The 21,751-nt window shown below is 34.1% G+C and overlaps 1 protein-coding gene and 1 pseudogene across 2 annotated transcripts in view; both read left to right on the top strand.

Annotated features, from left to right (window-relative positions):
* Positions 1-21,751, top strand: part of GPM6A (glycoprotein M6A) — a 348,469-nt gene that overhangs the window by 187,222 nt on the left and 139,496 nt on the right. The window lies entirely within an intron of this gene.
* Positions 2,981-3,201, top strand: LOC143670056 (U2 spliceosomal RNA; annotated as a pseudogene).

A 21,751-nucleotide genomic window follows, 5' to 3' on the forward strand; every position in this document is an offset into this window, starting at 1 on the left:
AATTATTATAACCTCTTTGGTTAGTTTGAAGCTTCATTGTGCAAAAAAATGGAAGACTTCACTGAAAGATTTTATGATTTGCTTTTTAGAAATATGATAAAGCAGTAATTTAGACATCAGCGTGAATAATATTGCAGAACAGCACTGAAAGAAAACTGAAATGCCTTTAATTTATATACATATGTAATTATACCTGTTAATTTGTAGTGTTGGGTGTGGAGAATGATAGGCTTGGGAAGAACTGGAAATGCCATTTCTCACCATAGAAGAGAGAAAATTACATTTTAAACCAGTTTTGCCCCCTAGCATATAGGATTCCTTCTTTGACATAGATGATTTCTTCTCAATGAAATTAAAATTCACTTAACCTAAAATAGATTTACATGTATGTAAGTGAAATATACTGATTAAGTAAACCAATGTGTTTCTCTAACCCAGATTTTAGTACATGTTCTTTACTTTCATTATTGTTCTATTTTGTGTAAATATATCTTTTAGATGTTATGTTTCTATTATGTAAAAGCTCAAACATTCTTTCTCAATCTCTGTGATAACTTTTAACTATTAACCACCAATTACATAGTTATTTGGATTACATGATGACTTTCTGAACACCTAGAAATCCGTGCACTTTTAATGATAAAATATCCTCAGAATCATTATTTGAAACAAACATTAAAGAAAATCAATAACATTTAAGAGACCATAACAATTGAATAACTTGAAATTTTTCTGAATCATATTTTTATCACTGGGTTTTGCATTTGGTCTTTGTAAACATTTTTTCACTGTGAAATATAACATACATATAAAAAACCAATATATTTCAAAGTACATTGTAACAAATAATTATAGAACAGATCTCAGAGTTTGGTATGGGTTCCCATTCCACAGTTTTGGGTTTTTCCTTCTAACTGCTCTTAAGACACTGGAGACTTAAAGAAATATCAGTGTAATGATTCGTCATTCTCATTTGTTAAATTTTATCTTCTCTGTTGTAACTCCTCCTTCTCCTTTGATCTTTCTCCCAATATTTAGGGATATTTGGGCTCTGCCCATTCTAAGTTTTTCATGTTGGAAAAAGGTGTCGATAATATGGGATGGGGGTGAGGGTGGAACTAGTTGATGTTCTGGAGAGGCTGGCCCCTCTGTATTTCAGGTCTTCTCTGATCTAGGAACCCATATGGAAGGTTGTAGGTTTCTGGAAAGTGTTCGTAGTGTGTGAAACTTTTGTAGGATCTCAGATGAAGCCCTAAAGAATATAGGGTTGACAAGAATGGTTTGAGTTTGCATTTGGCAAACCCTGGTAATTAGCAATATGTGAATGCAACTAGCATAAAAGTAGCCTCCAGAATAGCCTCTTGACTGTATTTGAACTCTTTTAGCCACTGAAACCTTATTTTGTTACATTTTTCTCCCTATTGGTTGTCGATCCCACAGTGCCAGGACCAGGCTCATCCCTGGGAGGCATGTGCCACTTTGCCCAGATTTTTTGCCCCTGGATATCATGTCTCACATAGGGGTTAGGGTAATGATTTAATTTGCAGAGGTGGGCTTAGAGAGGGTGAGGCCACATCTGAGCAACAAAAGAGGTTTTCTGGAAGTAATTCTCAAGCACAACTATAGGAAGATTTAGCTTCTCCACTATGTAAATAAGCTTCACAAGAGCAAGCCTCAATATCAAGAGCTTGGCCTATGGGTTGGGAGTCCCTAATGTCTGAGACAGTATCAGGGGGTTGCCTATTGGCAAAGTTTAATAGTTCTATATTTTTTCTCCCACTCTTCAAGGAACTTTTCCAATACTTTTTAATTATCTGCTCAACCTGCTCTGGGGTATATCTGGGTATTTCATTAAGCTATACAGAATTACAAGCCCTCATTCTCATTCTGGGCTCCATGTGTTTGGGTTGTTTACATGATCTGTCCAGATAGATTGAGTTAGATTATAGGCTACAGAAAATTTAGATTTTGAACAACATAAACCCATCTTCCTTTGGTCTCATACATTAGGTGACGTTCTAAAATACTGACGTTGTCTTCCTTTACCCTGGATTCTGCTTTGCCTTAGCCCCAACCCCATCAGCTTCATTCTTATCTCTAACTGAAACTTGATCTCTTCTTTTTGGTTCCTCTAACAGTTGTTATGCATAGCAATGCTAACTTTCACCACTACAGAACTCAAACTCTGAGTCTTGTGTCACACAAGTAGCCAAAATTCCAGAAAGATACCAGATTATACATAGATGGTACAGCATCTCAAAATCTAGTAAAAATGCTCATAGCCCTGCACTAAATGTGACCATTACACAAGATTACAATCTAGGCCTGAATTTTCTTATGAGTATTTTCTAAGAGGTCATACAACATTTGTTCTTTTGTTTCTGGCTTAGTTTGCACCACATTATGTCATCATTTGATTATGGTTTTTGTTGTTGTTTTGGGAAGCATACTCTATTTCTAGAGTGACAAACAGTAGTATTTTGTGTCTTCTGTATGTCAGCCCTTACTTCTTCCCCAATATTCAAGTTTATTACTTTTATAATTAAAAAAAAATCCAATCATATCTCTATGTTTTATATACTTTTGCTTTCTTAGACTAATGTTAATCTCTGTTGTTATAAGGTGAGGTTCCAAAACTGTTCTTTAATTGACTCTAAGATTCCTGGAAACTTGGAGCAGTTCATAGAGTGAGGAGGGCTGTGAAAGACTGCCAGCTGAAAGAGGGCTCATTGTTTTGGAAGAGATTATTGATGCTCCTACCCAGACATAAGAAATTCAATAATTGGGTCAATTTTGGCTTAAAAGAAGTGATTTATTTTTTAGCAGAGTAGTGATGCCTGAAACTTCGCAGAGAAAAGGGCTGAAGGAGCCCTGAGAACAGCTAAACCAGGTCGGTTCAGGTGGTGATTTAATCCAGGAGCAGAGAAGGGAGTTAGCAGAGTGCCTGAAGGGGACGGATAGGAAAGAATAACAGTTTTCCATCGCTTCTTGGCCTTTTGGCTAAGATCAAGTGAAGAATAATGTTTTTTCCTTTATTGCAAAATAGGAAAGCAAAGGTGTTGTTAGTCTCCCATTTTAGTCCCTGTGTAGCAGGGAGGCAGGCAGGTCTCTGAAATCTTTGAACTCTGCTCATAACTAGCCTCTGGCAAGGATTTCCAATTGCTTTCATTTTGCTTTTATGTGAAATACAGCTGAGGATTTGCCAGACAAAAATGGAATACCTCATTTGGTAAAATGTAAGAAACGCATTTTATATTTCCCTTGATAAAATTGCTTTCCCAAGGAAATCTGCTGTATTCTTAGTGGAAAATGGCACACAAAGGAAAAAAAAAACTTTGCATTTCAGCTGTGTGATACATTTTCTCTGAAAAAAAATTGACTCAGATTGGAGATTAACTGAAAGGCCATATTTGAAAAAAAATAGCAAATATCAAAATTTACTCATCTGTGGCTATCAGTGAAAGACTTGAGTTTCCCCACTCCGATTAAAATCATTGAAGAGTATTTGCTTGTTGGTATATTTTTTATAAGGTGTAGTTTGGTTAAATAGGCAAGGAAGGTGAGGAAAACCTACTTGTTGCTCATTGTTAAATCCAAACTGTGTTGCTCAAGTTTTCTTCATTCCATAACCTAGATTTTCTGTTTTGCTACTTTGTAACCCTATAAGGAGATGTTTATCCCCTTCCTATAACTGTATCATAAATGTAATAGAGTTTTCATAGCCTTATTACATAATTGAGAACTTTTAGGACATTTGGGTTAAAGATTACTTTAAGATCAAGTTTAAAAACTGAGTGCTTCCTTAGAAATTATAAACACCATAATAGCTGCCTATGTGACAAGTGAGATGATGATTTTGCCTTAAGTTGTTAGAAATGAATAAATTATAAGAGAAGAATGATTATCAACTGTAATTTGCAATAGATGGGTTATTTTTGTGCCAGTGGAATTCTTTTACCTTTGTAGGTTAAGAAGGATAGTGTAGGTTAGAATAGTTCTCTAACTTTAATCTGCTTTAGTATCACCTGAAGGATTTGTTAAAGCCTCCATACACAGAGTTCTGATTTATCAAGTCTGGGATGGGACCCAAGAATCTACATTTCTGACACTTTCTCAAGTCGTGCTGTCATTGCCCAACTTGGAACCACTTTTAGAAAACCAGTGGCCTAGTAAATTATTGCCACTGGTTACAATGTTAACTCCTACTAACCTCCCAGTTGTGATTTATAATTTATATATCAAGACTACAATATTATGGATTTGAAATCCGTAATAGTCTGAGATGGGAAAACATAGTCTGAGATGGGAATCATTTGAATATGAGAACTTTAAGGGTGTTCTGGACAATACTTTGAAAATTTTGCTTTTGAAAATCAAAACTATATTTTTCTGGAGGAGAATGAATACCCAGAGTAATCTTGGAGAATTGGGGACAAAAGTTTAGCAGACAAAAAACAAGAGTTCAGGACTCTTGAAATGATTGTTTTGGATCAGAACAACTTTCAGACTGTGTTCATTATGCTCTAGGGAAGGAAATAGCTATGAAAACTTATTATGTATTCATTAGTGAATGTAAAATGTCATGCAGCTCCCTTAGATGTAGATTATACAAGAGACACAGGAGAAAATTAGATTGATGGGATTATGGGGGTTGATGAATGTGGCAGGCAACCTACAGCTGTTGAAATTGCCAAAGCAATTCAGTATACATGGGAGCCAGTCATTTGGAGGAAGGACTGTTAACACTGATTCCACATTATACCTGTGAAGGTCATGAATTGTTGCTTGTATTAGTACTACTTTCAGCTCCACTGGCTAGTTAACGAACACCATAAATAAGGAAACTTTATGTCAGTCATCAAGAAAGATCAGTGAAGATTAGCCCTAAAGATAGTTGAAATAATTGGCTTCCTGTATATTGTAACTGAGTGATATGACAAGGTACCCTTTATTCACAAAGAAATAAAGAAAAGTGTAGCTACTGGGGTATCAATTATTACCATTTGTTATAGTTATTTATTTGGTTTCTGGGTTACCCTGTTAACTTTTACAGAACATAGCTAGAAGTTTTTCTACATATTGGAATGAAATATATCAGATGAGCAAGTTTATTCTAGAGGTGAGAACACTTAGTAATCTGAGAAAAGTGAGCATTGCTATTAAAAATAGGTGGGGTCAAAAGTTAAACACACGCACAAAAAAATTGCTCAGGACTGTTAAAAGTATGGTATTGGGTCAGAACAGTTTGCAGAGTGTTTTCAGTATGCTTTGGGGGAGGAAATGCTTTTGGGAACTTATTATACATTCATTAGATCAACAAGCGAGTAGGCAAAGAGCTTGCGTTGATACAAGATCCTGAAAAGAATGTCTTCCAGGCAATTCTTCCCCTAGGAATTATACCTCATTTCTTCCAGAATTCCCAAGTGTAAATATCACTCCTAAATTATGATCTACATTTGGTAAACACAGATAACAAGGTTGTTAATGCAGAACTGGGAAAATGTTTTGTATTTCAGCTTTTACACATTGGTATTTAAAAATGCAAAACTCCAAACAGAAGGTAGTGGAAATAACAAGAACCATTCAAACATGGATTTGAATCCTAACTGCTGTATACTGGCCATATGTTTTGGGGCAAGTAACAACTTCTGATGGAGAGACTTAATTTTCTCATCCATAAAACAAGAGAAATAATATCGGTGTGTTGGAATTGTCATATCATTAAGTGAAATGATATTTATAAATTATCTAATGCATTACTTGGTAAATTGTAGATGATCCAAATAGAGTTCTACATTGTTACTGTCATCATTCAGTAAACCATGCTGCCTCCATCTCAACCCCACTTAAATTTGGGGGATTATATGTAACACAAGTTTAATTCTTATGAATAATAAAGCAAGTAGATAAGCATGTTAGAATGGCTACAGTGTGCAACACTTTTCCAAGTGTCACTGAGAAAGGCAGGCTGGATGATGGAGCTTTTGATGTGGAGCCACACATAAGTTAAAAAAAAATTGTAAGAACATAACAGAGTTATTCTTGAGAAAAACAGAGTGATAGGTGAGAAAGTCACAGAATCACAGCTGAAGTGGTGGCCACGACTGTGGTCTCGTCTGAATGCTCAATTTGGGAAGGTCTGCTAGGTCTCACCCTCATGAGCTCATTGGCATACTCAGACCTTCACCTGGTGGGTCTCTCCACAAAACCACCTCCTGAGACAGGAGTTGGCTTCCAATGAGCACAGGATCTAAGAGAGATTGAGAAGAACATGCAAGACAGATGTGCTTGTATAAACTAATCTGATTGCACACGTTCCATCACTTCTGCCATGTTCGCTTCATTAGAAGCAAGACACTAAATGCAGCTCTTACTCAAGAGGAGATTTCAAAAAGGCATGGATGCTAGGGGACGGGGATCATTAGCTGCCATCTTAGATGTTGCCAATAGCAGATATTCAAAGGAATTTTGAACTCAACATATCCAAAACGGAATCTACCAATTTACTGCTGAATCTATTCCACATCATTTGTTCTTGACTTCCATCCCTTCTGTCACCTTTTATGTAAGCTGTGGCCCAAAGCAGAAGCCTAGCGGTCATTACTGATGCTGTACGCACTTTCATCTCTTTATATGATTGTACCTCAGAAATGTCTCATCTTTATCTATTCAGTTTTTGCCTTAAGAACCTTAATCAATTCTTGCCATTGCAATTGTCTCTACTGTGCTTCCCCCCCATCCAACCTTTATCCAGTTCCTTTAGTTACCTTTCTCAAAGTAAATATGTTCATGTACTCTCATTAAAGGCTTCCATTACTTTACCACTTGTAGGTTTAAATCCATTATCCTTCTCTTGGCATATCAGGCACCTTTCAATCTTGTCCAAAGCACAATCTCACCCTGTTATCTACCATACTAACAATCTCATCATTCACATAACACAGAACTTCTTATGCTTCTCTCATAATGGCATGCCCTCTTATAATGTGTACTTGCTCATGCTGATTTCCTTTCTATCCCCTTTTTAACCTGCCAATCACATTCAACTTTCGAAATACTGCCCAACCAGTCACTCATAAGTGAAGCTTTGCCAGATCCCACACCTCTTAAGCCTTGAACTTCTTTAGGGGCCAGTAGCACTGTTTTACATCTTTATGTGAACACTGAGCTCATTGAATTATCAATTATGCTTACATTTTTTTCTTTCTGAATTGTCTTTTGAGAATAAAGTCCAAGCATTAATGGTTTTTAAATTCAAAGTTCTGAACACAATGGAATAACAATTGACGTGCAATAAATATTGAGTGAATGAATGAATTCCTCTTTAAGTAATTGTGTATGATTGCACTGCATTTTAGGAAGGAAAATATTTGAACTATGGAAGTTCCAAAGAAAGGCTACAAACAAGATAAATGTTCTATTATGGTTCCTATTAGGGACTCATATATGTAAATCCAATTGAAATTATATTAATGTGCAATATTTATAAAGATCATATTATTTGCTAAGCCCTGTTTCAAGAACTTTGCATATATCGATTTTATGATCCTTATTTTACAAATATGGAAATAAGGCACAGAGATTTTAAGTAACTTTTTCAAGGATCCCACTAGTAAAGGTGAAATTGGGTTTCGAACTGTGGCAGTCTGGCTCCAGATACTTTGTCTTACTCCAAAAGATTTAAAGTAGTTTTCAGTGATGTACTAAAATAAAGACAAAGTAAATTGAATTAGGTTAAACGATAAAACAAAGACTAAACTGCTGATGATTAATTATTAAAAATGGATGGAAACAATAAGAAGACCATAATGGTTGCCTCCTCTTTTTTGTTCATTGTCTTACTTTAATTATTTCTTAGTCTAATTTTTTTTAATATACTTGAAAAATGGATTCCAAATATCCAATGTAAAACTCGAGTAAAAAAAAAAAAAAGGCATGTCCTGCATAATTCAGTAACTTAATGTTTCCTACAATTTGACTTAGTTTTTTATTGTTAATTTAAATCCAATTAATTCTTCTAATAAATTATCCAATTATAATCTGAACAAATAAATGCCATGTTACTACTAGTATACTTAGGATTTGAATACACACATATGAGCTTTGAAATTCTAGGTGGAAAAAAAAGACAAAAATACATTTTTGTAATAAAATCAAATTATTCATCCATCGTCAACAATTCTTAAACTGTAACAAAACCAACAAAATCGTTTATTTGCAACATTATTGCCTACCTTAATTAATCCTTTTGTTACTATACTAATTTTGTTGCTAACATCTTAGGTTGCAGAAAGACTAAATATGACCATAGGCTGTGGTGTCAAAGCATTAGTTTGATTAAAAGATAGGCTCCCCATAAAGGTGTTATTATATGGAAGTTACTTGGAAGGGTTATGGTGGGCATATTTTGCCAATTTTCAGAAAGATAGTAAAAGCTACAGAATATTTAGGCAATAATTTGCTCTTATTTTAGATATGTGTGTGTATGTGTGGCTGTGTGAATAAGTGAGTACAATAAAAATATTTCTGTTTTTTGGTAAATATGTCTCCTGTGTGTTTTGGACTAGAGATTCCTTTCTAGTGTAATCCTTCTGTGCCTCGACTCTATCTATTAGGTAGCAGGAAATTGATGGTCTTCTCCTATATAAGAATTAAAATGATGATTGCAATCAATTTCTGATTCATTTTAAGCACAAAGTTAGGCTTTTAAGATTTGTAATCTTAAAGGGTTGCACTAGAGTACAATATCTATGCTTCTATAAAATTTAGACTTGTCCTGTAAATTTGATGTTTTCAATAATACAAAAATAGTTTTATATTCATGTTATCTTACAATTACTAGTCATAGATTTTGTTGATCTCTACTAATTTTTTTGTGAAATAAGCTTATGTGATAAAAATAAAGTCTTTTGAACATCAATTTTCTGTTACCTAATAGATACAGCCTATACATGAAATGATTACACTTTGATCAATGCTCCAAAACACACAGGAGAAATATTTACCAGAAAATAAGAACATTCATAATTTCTCATTTATTCTATCTCAGAAGCATACACACAATTCTACAACACAGGCAAATTGTTATCATAAAAATAATAAAGACATGGCCAAGTGAATGTAAACCATTTTATATGTTAAATACATAAAGGACTTGTTTAAACATTTTTTTCTTCAACCCAGCACTGGCATTTTTTTCTTCCTAAAACAAGGACAAATACATCTTTGATGTGACTGATAGGTGTTTTCATCATGTTATAATATCCAGTCCATAGCTTTTTGAGCTTGCCTTTGAAACTGGAGTCTTCCTTAAATTATAGTTAACAGGTTTATACAACTTAACCCTTGTTTTCATAAATTTTTCATTATATATTCTAGAACTGAGATAACAAGTTTGGGATTCACTGATTTACAATTGAGAGAGTATGGCATCCTTAAACCGTGTATCTCCGTAGTGGCATTTACTTCTGCAGTAAGAGAGATGTTAAATATATATTGATTTCAGGCATCTTGATAAGAAATAAGCTCATAAAGGCAATAACCAAATCAAAGGATTAAAAGCCACATACTTGTCATACTCAGAGTATTCAGTTTTAAAAATTGATGACAATTTTTAAATGCTTGTTGCAAACATCTCTATAGTTCAGTCTCAGAAAATAAATTTTGCTAATGTGTTAGTCCTTTTATTTTGCCAGTGGATTTGTTGACAGATAGTAATTGGGTCACTGCATTGAAATGCCCTGTGTAAGCTCAGAATTCCCTGTGTTGGTTGGCATGACAACCATAGTGGTCGATTAAACATGCTCAGAAATTGGGAACCTGTGCTTCTGAGAAGCTGTGAACTAGATGGGGACTAGAAAGATGACGCAAGCATGACACAATGGGCAGACATTTCTAAGAATTACCTTGAATGTACCACTCCATATTGATTTATTCAGTTCTAATAAGATAAACTCGTAATGTGCACAAGAAAGCTAGATGTTTAAGAATTCCCTTAGATTGCTACAAAATGTATTTTTGATTTTGTGTAGATTTTAACAAGAAAAGACTGAACTATCTTTAATACATGGAGTACTCTATTACAGAAAATGCTAATGTTACTGGGAACAATTGTTATAAATGTTTATTTCTCTTTAACTCTTTCCTCATTTAAGCCACTCTCTGAAGTGCCTAGCAGATGACATCTGCAGATGGCATACAGAGACATAATTGGCACACAGGCAATGCCTTGGCTGGCCATGATGGCCAAAATCAAACTGAGGGATTAGGAAGATGGTGAAAAAATAAATAATTACAGAGTGATTGATGATATGGCTCACTAATTTTTTCTTCTTATATAGCTAACTTCCATTCTCTGACTTGTGCATAGCAATTAAAATTTTTGGAGGAAGTAAATCAGAGCTAGTTAATATAATAAAACAATTCCTATTTTTTTGCCATTCATTTTCTTTGGTTTCCGATGAGAGGGAATTGACTATCTAGCAGGTATTTTTTTTTTTTAATTAGCTTCTTATTATCTGCCAAATAAAATAATAAAGATAAGTTAAACTGGACATTATTAACAGACCTACTGTTTCTGCAACTCAGTTTATGTTGAGGTACCAAGACAATATGTGAGATGAATAAAGGGAGCATATTTTGATTTTAATTTTCATTAGGATGTTTGCATTAAAACTCAAATGTAGATTTGTTAATCATTTGATGAACAGAATGTAGTTATGATTTAGAAAAACAAATAATTTTGGATTAGACAAGATTAACTCAAAATCTCTTGCTGAAATAAATTTAAGAAAAAAAATCAGTATTCATTCTGGCATTTGGGGAAGGAAATGTCAAAACAGATCATCTTCATTCTATGAAAGGAAATTAACTGTGTAGGATTAAAGGACTAATTAGTGACAGTGCTGGGCCTCAAGTCCTGCTTGCTTCTTAGACTCAGGCTCTTTTCGTAGCACAGTGGTTTTTTCCAACCTGCCACATCCACACTGTGGTTCAAACATGCCAACTTCCCAAGTCCCTGTCATGTACATTAGTGCAAATGTCACCAACCCTTATGATATAGTCAGGCTTATTTTGATATTGGTCGTAATTGGGGTCTTAGTTCTTTGTCTGGAGCCATGGGCTCTGTTTATTATTTGATGTTTTTGTTTGATTTTGGTTTTGAGATGCCTAACATTATTATTTTCACTCTAATTAAATGTCTGGTTTGTTCATCATGGCTTTTTGAAGGATGGCCTTGCATCAGATGTTCACCTAGCATTGGGTTGTATTTAAAAATCAACTTCTGGAAACCAATATCAACATGTAACATTTTAGATACAGGATTCTGCAAGATTTTTATTTTCTGCTATGTAAATGATTTACAAAGGTACAGTCCGGCTTCTGTTTGGCTTAGGACTGGCTCATTCAATAAAATATCTAGTTTCGAGGGCAAGGGTTTGGCCTTTTTTCTATTATCCTCATGATGTTTCTATTAAAGCTTCTCAAGTCTTTCAAAATATTGCATTTGCAAAAAAATGTCAGCGGTTTTTATGTTTCTGTTTTACATTGTTTCTTCTGTTAGTGAATATGAGCTGATCAAACATTACCAGTTTAAAGATATTTCATTGAGAAACAAGTGCCTAATTATTTGATTTAATGATTGAAGGTACATGTATCTCTTCCCCTTTTTTCTCTGACATATCAGTTAAAAATCTTTTTTTTCCATTGTCCTTTGTTTTATCTTTACGGTCTGTCCTCAGACCTTTCTTCTTTTCCTTTCTCTCTCTCCCTCCTCGACTTGCTTTTACCTGAGTAACGTATTCACGAGTATCTACAAAGGGACTAAAACAGTGAGTGGAAAAGGATGACGAGCTGGAGGAGAGATGTGTCAAGGGACGAAAAGCTGAAATGAGGGATGAGCAGAGTGTGGCCGGAAAAAAAATCTAGGAAATAATGGAAAGGTTACTATTTTTTAACTTAATAGCACATACATCTATAAATATTTTTTTATTCCTTATTAGGTTGATTCAGTCATTCATCACCTTAGTAAGTGTATAATGAACACCTAATTTGTGGCAGCTCTAACCTGAATGGCAGTTAAGATAAAAAAAATAATAAAAGAGCTAGAACTCGTGAGTCTGATATTTTAGTGGGTGAAAATTTAGTTTAAAAATGCTGCATTACACTGTTTATGAGTATTCCTGTTTCAGAAGTAAGAGCAAAAAGAACAGAGTTTTCAAAGAAAACGTTGCCTTGTGTGTATTAAATTTGTCGGGCTTTGAAGAGTGATGTCCGGTAAGGAGTTCATTACATGGGTTCAGAATTTGGGAGAAAAATCTGGACTGGAATTCTTCATTTGTAAATCATCAACAAATATGTAATCATTTATGATATTGGTATCAATGAAATCAATCTAAAGGTGATGGTGACCTTGAAGTGTCCCTGAGAGAGACTAAGAATAGGAGAGACTGTTAAGTAGCAACAAGGACGTATAGTATCCTTGGATCAAGGCACATTCACACTTTCATGGAAGACCAATAAGATGAGGTCAGTGGTGACTTCAGTGCTTTTTTGCTGAATTTCTCTGCAACTAACGCCACACTTAATATATTATTGAAGATTTAAAATATGTTTTAATAGCTGGTGTGTTACATCCTATGGGAGGGGTTCTTTTGCACTTGTGGTTTGATGTTTGACATGGGAAGGATTTGAACGTGCATTTATGTCAAGGGCAAAGAGTCAGGAAAGGGGGATAAATGGAAAAAGAAGAAAACAAAAGTATAGGCTGATGGGTAACTGATAGAGGGAGGTCAGCAGTGGGAAGAAGTGTGAAGAAATCTAGGTGGTAGCTGGAAAGGTTAATAAACACTTCAAAAGGCTACAGATTTTTTCCTTCACTATTTAAAGAATAAAGTTTAGACTGGTTCCTTGGTCACAAAGAAGGAAAGTTTGGCTAGGTTTCACTTTGGGAGTGTTTACTGCTATATTTTCTGTTGGAGAAGACACAGTTTGTGGGGAAATTTGTCCAGAGGGTTTGTGCAGGATGAATTGGAGGGTAAGATACTGGAGGTGATGGTGAAAGATATCAGACCAAAATAAAGGCTATACAATGAAATAATGCAACTGATACAAGAGGAAATGGCAAGGAAGAATCCATGAGGCTCATACCAGACTGGTTTGAAGGAGAGGAGAATGCTTAGAATCATAATGCTTTCCTTTGCTGAGATGATGTCTTATTGTACATATTTTGAGGTTGAAACAACTCTAAGAAATCAGGTGGTCATGAAATTGAGGGGCTGAGACAAGTAAGAGTGGCAAAAAAGATTGGTGCACCCTGCCCAGAGGTAAGAATAGCTTTAATCTTTGAGGGACAGAGGCAAGCTTCAGCTCTAAAACTTTGCTTATGCTCGCGTTTAGGTATTTGTAGGGAGGGCCCATAAAGGGAAGAGAAGTAGGATAACCTGGATCAGTGCTAACTGGTATTCATTTTCACAAATCATGTTGAATTTTCCTTTCCCTGGAAAACCTTTCCTGGCCTTGCAAAAACACAGTACTAAGCCCTACCATAGGCTCCCTAACTTTCTCAGTTCACAGTGCTCTTAGTGTGAAAAATTATCTTACTCAATAATTTTTTTCTTGGTGTCTTTAGGCAAAAAGAAATACTCAGCAGTTTCAGTTAAGAAATAGGTAGGTCCGAACAGTTTAATTATAGTAGTTCATGCAGTGTTCAATAGATGTCTTCATGTTTTCTCTTGAAAATAAACAATATTGAGAGGGCCCCTGTGAGTTTGCTGTGGGACCCTCTTTGCTGTGCTCTCTCACATCTTGGTCTTCTTTTGATAACCAATTATCATAATTGCTCATGTAATTTTCTGCCTCTGCTAGACTAGTCCTACAAACTATGTGAGGAAAGGACCATGCCCTTGTGTTTCATAAAATTCCCCTGTGCTCAGCAGTGATTGTTTAAGGTAGGTGCTCTATAATTAGATGTTAAATTAATCCAAAGTATGAGTGCATTAATCTTAGAAATCTTTATGCACAGTGCCAATTCATCTTAGTATATTTTTCAAACTCTAAATTCACTGCTGGAATATTTATGGCAGTGGAGTCATCTTAATTTTCTGACTGAAGTTTGTTGACAGCATTTGAGTAGTATGAATGCCAGTGATAAGGAGAGAATTGTTTTTTTTTTTTTTTTAGTTCTGCAGAAGGAAATATCATAAAGAGGCGTAAACTAGAAGAGTCATCAGTTTTTGTACACTTTTAAGGGAGTTGTGGTAGGCAAGAGAATAATAACTGTTTGATTTAAAATTCATATAGTTCTTACTGTTTCGAACACTTCACTCATTTAATTTTCCCAGGAACTGTAGGAGGTGGAAACGACCCCCAAAGCTAGTGATTTAGAACAGTATTTATTTTTTATTTCTCACACTTAGTTGGATTGTCTGATTTATTCTTCTGCTCCATGTGGTATGGCTGCAAGACACTGGGACATTGGCAGCCATCTGGGGCTGATTAGGATAGAACATCAAAGAGAGCTCAGTTGATGCCGGCTGTTGGCTATGATTGTGGCTCAGCTGAGTTTGTAGATCTGAACACTTATCTGTAGTCTCTGTTTGTGACTTGGGCTTCTCACAGCTCAGTAGCTGGGTTCTGAGAGAGCATCCCAAGAAGAAGTCTTTGTAGAGACCCACACAAGAGTTACAAGGTTTGTTATGATCTAACCCTGGAAGTCTGAGTACTTCACTTCTGCCACATTATATTGGTCAAGGCAAGTCACTAAGGCTAGCCCATTTTCAGAGGAGGGGAATTAGTTTCCACCCTTTGATATAAGTCCATATCCGTGTACAGAGAAAGTCGGGCTTAAGAATGACTATCTTGACTTTCTGCCCTAGGTGGGATTCTATTATTTTTCTTATTTTGGAAATGAGGAGATGGATTCATGGAGAGGTTGGTAACTTAAGCTTCGCAGCAAACAAGTGCAGCAGCTAGGACTCAAACTCAGGGAATTTGTGCCCCCAGAGACTGCTCTTAACCCAGTATTGCCTTACCCTCTAACAATACAGTTCATTCTCGTAGAAGATTTATATATGTTCACATATATGCGTGTATGAGTGTATGCATATGTATATACATACATTGGTATATGTACAGACACCACATATATGAAGAAACAGCTTGGTGGATTGGTGATGGTAAATGATGATAATGGCTATAAAATAATACTTTATTTTTATATAGTTTATTAGAGTTCACATTTGTTATTTTTTTTAGTCAAATAATGAATTTTTCCTTAAGTAGTTTTAGTTTGAGAAAATTTAAATTTGCAGAAGCATTGCAAAGATAGGTCAGAAAGTTCCAGATACACTTGTCACCCAGCTTCCCCTAATGTTTACATCTTACATAACCCTGGGTACCTTCCCTGAAACTAAGAAATTAATATAGATGCAATATTATATAATAAACTACCGACCTTATTTTAATTTCCCAGCATTAGTCACCAATGATCCAATATCCAGTCCGATATACCACATTGCATTTACTACATTTAGTTTCCTTCATTTCCTTCAATCTGTGACGGTTTATGTGTCTTTCCTTGACTTTCATGACTTTGACATTTTTGAAGAGTACTAGTCAAGCATTTTGTAAACTTACCTCTGTTTTGTATCTGACAGTTTCTAATGATTAAACTGGTGTTATGGATTTGGGGGAAGAGTATGAGGGCTGATGTAGCCATCTCATCACATTATACGAAGGAGTATATGTTATCAACATTATTTATTAGTGGTGGTATTAACCTCGATTATTTGCTTAAGATGCTGACTCCCAACTTGCCCCATGGTAAAATTATATTTTTCCCTTTCCATACTCTACTCATTAGAAGATCATCCCATACTTAAGAAGAGAGATATTATATGCCACCTCATGAAGGAAGGAATACACAAGAATTGGGGATATGTTAAAACTGACTCCATAATTAATAAATCTTTTGTAGAGATACCCTAACATGTAAATATCATATTTTTCATAAATTATTTGACTTCTTTAGGTTAATCCTGATTTTTTTCTTTGCCTTTAAACATTTAGGTATACAAATGCTTATATAATTACTTAATATTTTTACTATAAATGCTATAGTAAAATAATTCTTATCCACGTGCATAAATCCTAATAGTATGTAGCTGTTTTTAGATCTATTTGCCAGTAAAATAATAAAATATGTTTAAAATATACAGGTCACAAAGTTATATCTATATTCAAATGAAGAGTAATTTACTTATTTGGCCTTTGTTAATTGAATCAAAGTATACATTCCTGTGATGTAACTTTATCAAAGGATCATTATTTGCCACAGATAAATTTTAGTTTCTAACATTTCACTTTAATATATTGTGTATTTTGTATTATTAAATTTGTTCCTTAGAAATATCACATTTCCAAAAGAATTGTTAACTTCAAAGCATTTTATTCCTTGTGAATCTCATTAAGAAAACATTGTTTTTGAAATCCACATTCAATGTATTTCAAATATCTAGAAGAATTTCTTTAATTTATGAAATATTGGCTTCAGAGGGATTAAAAGAATTTTTGATGAAAAGAAAAATAGGACATTTACCATGAATAATTCATAATCGTTAATTCTTTATCAAATCATAAAATAATATTTCATTGGTGAAATTGATATGACTTAATCCACTACAAATTTTACTTGTAAATCTTAGGGTTTTTATGCAAATGAATACGGCACTGAGGAGGCAGTGCCTAATAATTTAATAATTTATGTTTAGAAGCTGTACTATTATAGCAAAGGAGGGAATGAAAAATATTACTTTGTAAGAAAGCAAAATTAATTCATAGTATTTCTCATTTCAATAAAGTAAATGCACAAGAAGGTTAAACAGACTACTTTTAAACAAGGGCAGTTTTGTAAATAATTTCGAATTAGGGTTACTTTTTCTGAGTTTTTTTCCAATGTTGCTGAAAACTTACTACATTATGTTTTTCAAATGTATATTAAGAACATTGATATTTCCAGTTTTACATTGATTTTATTCAATTTCTAAAGATCATAATAACTTAAATATATTATTCTATTATGATAGTCATTGAACCATCTATTCTCTATATAAATATTTATTTATAGTTAGTTCAAGTGGTATCACTATGTAAAAGAATAAGAAATGAGAATAACAATTATTTTCACTTTTTTATTTTGAAAGTTATTTATTTATCAGCTGTCTTTTATCAGTTGATAAATAAATTTATCAGCAAATAATGTGATGTATACTATTTATAGAATGTAAATTGTTAGAATATATTATAATTTATGCAATTTACAGAAGTAAAAGGTAAGAACTTTCAAAGATTCCTCATGGATTTAAAGTATTACAGTATCATTTATTGCCTATGAGTTATATAATTCCAAATATTGTAGAATAATAAAGTGTTATTTCTTGCTTGACTTATCCTTTACCTGATCAATCAGAGGGAATGAATTTTTGTAAACTGGCAAATATTGAACTTGAGTTTTATTAATTGCTACATTGTACTGCAAAGGATGATCAAAAATACAGTGATAAACTAAGCATTATTTCCATCTCCAAAAAACATATGAATTAACAAGGCAGAGAAGACATGAGTCTCAATATTGACCTTGTAAGGCTGGATGTCATTCTCTTAACGTTCTCTGAGTTGGGTTTTCAGGGAGGTGCCATGTAAAGGTGACTTATTTTTTTTAATCTTCAAGGATGGTTAAGAATTTGAAAGAAATGAGTGATGTGATAAAGATAAAGTGACAGTCTTAGCAAAAGATCAGGATGAAGAAGGAACAAACCGAAAAATACAGAATGCCCTCTTTGTTTATCATAAGGTACATGAAGAATAGCCTGTAAAATAAAATTGAGGCCAGAAGATGAGAAGTTTTAGCCTAAACCTTGAGACTCTGAATAGCAGAATTTAGTGGTAATGAAAATAAGAATGGTTATTAAGGCCTTCACTGAGCCTTTCTAACTTCCAGCACATACAACAATCCGATGAGATAGATCCATTATCAGTTTCACATTTGATAGCCAAGGAACCTGAAGATCCTGTCACTATGAGTAAAAAGGGGAGTTTAATTTCAGACAGGGAGTTTGCTTGAGAGAGTCGTCCACATGGACAGACGAGGAAAAGTTCCGAAGCACCGGAAAACGTGAAAGTGAATCGTTAGAGACAGATCAAGATTGTGAATGAAGAAATTGGAATAATCTAAATGGAGACAGTAAAGCTCAGGCGTGGAGATATTGAGAGAGGAAATAGAAGAAATTGAGGTAAGGACAGAATTCAATGAATGCTCATATTTAGAAGGAAAAGGAGGAAAATGAGTCAGCACAAGTTTCAGAGAATGGTATTGAAGATGAGGGATGCTGTGAAGAAGTCAAATAGGAGAGAAGTTTCAGGAGGCTTAACATAGTTGAGGTTGAGAGTGAGGAAAATGCAGAGTTAAACACTCAAATCCAGAAATTAAGGTTTTTTAAATTATATTTGAAATATAGTTTATTTTTCTGGCTTTGTAATTTTTTGTCAACACCAAAAATAGAGGTGCATTGTATTTCCCACTCTACCCTAATCACTTTCCCTTCGTTTCTTCAGGGCAATCTAAACAAATGCTTGTGATGCTTATTGTTGCTTGGATCTCTACCAGAAAAATGCATGTGCTTGTATGATCTTAGTTTTGCAGTGTGGATGTTATGTAATGTTCTTCATTTCTGTTTATGCTTTATTACTGTACCTGAGGCTCTTCGCTTCATTAATAGGCAGTTTTGTACATCTGTCATTTGGCGGTGCTGCTGATGAGCATTGTGGGTCATAGTCTGTCTTCTCACATCTTACCCCCTCCAGCTAATGGAGCACATACTTTCTAAAGCGCCTCAATTCCTCTACCACAGGTTTTTCCTTTGTATTTAGCCTGCCTAATTGTTATAGTCAGGACTCAGGCTTGGCTTAGTCCTACTTTAGGAAATATTTATTATCATCTAATAAAATACGAAATTAATATGGATGTGTGGATGGGAAATTCACTTATTTTGGAGATAGGGAACATTTTGGAGACTGACTATGAAATTAGTTTTCTTGCTTCTCTAAAGCTTTGTTGTATGCAAATGTTCTAGGGATTATTCAAAACATGAGTTTATTTGTGTTGAAGATAAATTTCAAGATAATCTTTAAAATAAGTTTTATTCTTATTGACAAATACTGAATTGCAGCAAAAGGTATGAAATAAATAAATGTGTTCACTGTGACACACTCTACACTCTATTATTTAATTTTCAGGACAATTGCATAATAGATATCCAGTAATTCAACAGATGCTTGTTGAGTGCCAAGTACTGGGGATGAACAAAAGACAGAGAGCTCTGTCCTTGTGAATATATCCTTCTTTTCTCAGAGTAGGACCTGGAAATTATGGAGGTAATTTTCTGAGCTTAGAGTATGAACCAAAATACTGTCTTTTTCTGACTTTAAAACGTTATTTTTTCCACTGAGTGTACTACTTACCTCTAAGTTATTGCAAGTTCTTATGGTTTTATTTTACAAAATGAATCAAAATGCATTGTCTTCTTTGAAAGAAGTCATTATCTTCCTAAAGTATATTCAATTTGAATATACCTCCCTTTAGCATTTTACCCTCATATTTTCTTACTAAGAATGAGCAGCACTAGCTCATTAGGTATTATAATCACAATAAGGCCAGGTTGGTGTATTTGTTTGGAAAACAAATACCCACAAAGGTAATTATTCTGCTTCATAGAGAAGTCTTTTACAGATTCACTGATCTTCGGTGTTTCCTGGTAAAGATATGTACAGAAGATTGTCCTAGATTTAGCTTGGCAATGGCAGCTGGTTGTTGTCTCCAAGACCATGTGACCCGAGAAGCTGTGTTAGAAAGAACCCCAAGGCAAACACAATTCGCTCTGCGCCAGTGGAGTTGGAGACAACCTGAATGTCTACAATAGGCGATGGGTTGACTACTATATTTCAAGCTTTACTATGGAATATAATGTGCTTTTGAAAAGAATGAAATAGATCTATATAGAATAAATTGGAAAGATGTTCACTATGTATAATAATAAAAAAAAAACTTACCCAAATGGTTAACAGTGATTACATCAAACTTGACACCAGGTAATATCAGAAAAAATAGCAGTGTTCATGGGGCAGATGAAAAACCCGAGTAGGTGAGGCAGAATCAGAATAGCATGGAGGCAGTCTCCCATAATTACTGTAAAGAATTCTGAGACCTTGATGGCTTACTATAAACTATTTTTTCCCTGAAATACCATTTTGTAACATAATTTTATCTTGGCTACTAATTAAAGCTATGACAAATACAGCAAGTTTATAAATAAAGAATTAGTGAATTTTATTTTACTTGTATAATTGACATCAATGTGCGATTATATAATATGCACATTATATACATAATTTATTACCAATATTATATAATAAATAACATACTTTATTTATATAGTTATACTAATATATAGTATTAGTGACATTGAACCCACTTGCAAAGCTTTATATATATATGTATACATAATGAATTTACAAGTCATTAATGAAATAAAACTAATAGTAATTCTGGTTACTCATCATACTCCATGGAGGATGTTTGAGGAATCTACAATAAGGAAACCACGATAATGAGTGATTTTCTCCTGCTCTACAGATTTTCCTTATCATAATTTTAAATATTTATTTAGGCAAGTATAATAGATCTGGGCTATTGGATGAATGCCAGTGACAGATATCAAACTGGAAATTCAGATAGTCCCCCAACTCTCTTACGATCAGCTTAATATTCATGGCCTAGATTTTAGAGCAGCCTGCTTACTGAGGATAATTTTTCCGCCAGGAAACTTTGATCCATTAAAAACAAAAAAAGAATTCCTGTGGGTCTGCCTCACTAGCCAATCCTGCATTTATGAATAATGGTTATGATAAGGGTTGGGGTAAGGAAGTAGGTGAAACATAAGCAGGTTAGATGCAAATCTTTGCCTCCTTAGGCCATGAAAAAAGGGTAGGGATAAATAAGTAAATTCTAAAGAAAGTGGGTTACATGACTGGTGTTCCATAAATACCTACCAATTAATTAAAGACATTCTTTTTAAATGCCAAACTACTCTTTTGGGGGTAGTTCTAGTTGATATGCAAAATGTATAAAGGAAAGTTAATTGCTGTGATATAATCCTGGAGAACATAGGACACTGTTTCATTAGTTATTCTTCAGTTTCTCTACCATCAGGTGAGAGCTATTTTTTAAATTGAATAATTACTGTGATCTTCCTCATCTATAGATAATATTTTAAAGAAATTACTGAATTCTAATAACATTGAAAAGGTAACTGAAGATTATAGTTTAACAAATTCACTTATACTAAGGTAATATCCTGTTAGAAAGTTATTTATATTATTATCTGTAATGTTGTGATATTTTCTAATTAAAAATTGGCTCAGTTACTGATTACAAAATATGAAGTTAAACTCTTTAACTTGCAAGCCGAGTAGAGATAACATACTTATGGACTCTTGTAGAGAAAAACTGTAGTATGTATATTTTATTGAGTTAAAGAAGAGAGTGCTCTCCTCATTATGTTACATAAATAACTGTGTTTTAGGGTAAGCTGATAAAACATATATACTTTTTATAATTTGTTGAGTGCCTACCATATGGTAAGGACTAAGATATATAATTTTATTTATTATATATTTAGTATTAGTGACATTAAAC

The sequence above is a fragment of the Tamandua tetradactyla genome, chromosome 26 (assembly GCF_023851605.1).
Source record: "Tamandua tetradactyla isolate mTamTet1 chromosome 26, mTamTet1.pri, whole genome shotgun sequence".
NCBI lineage: Eukaryota > Metazoa > Chordata > Mammalia > Pilosa > Myrmecophagidae > Tamandua > Tamandua tetradactyla.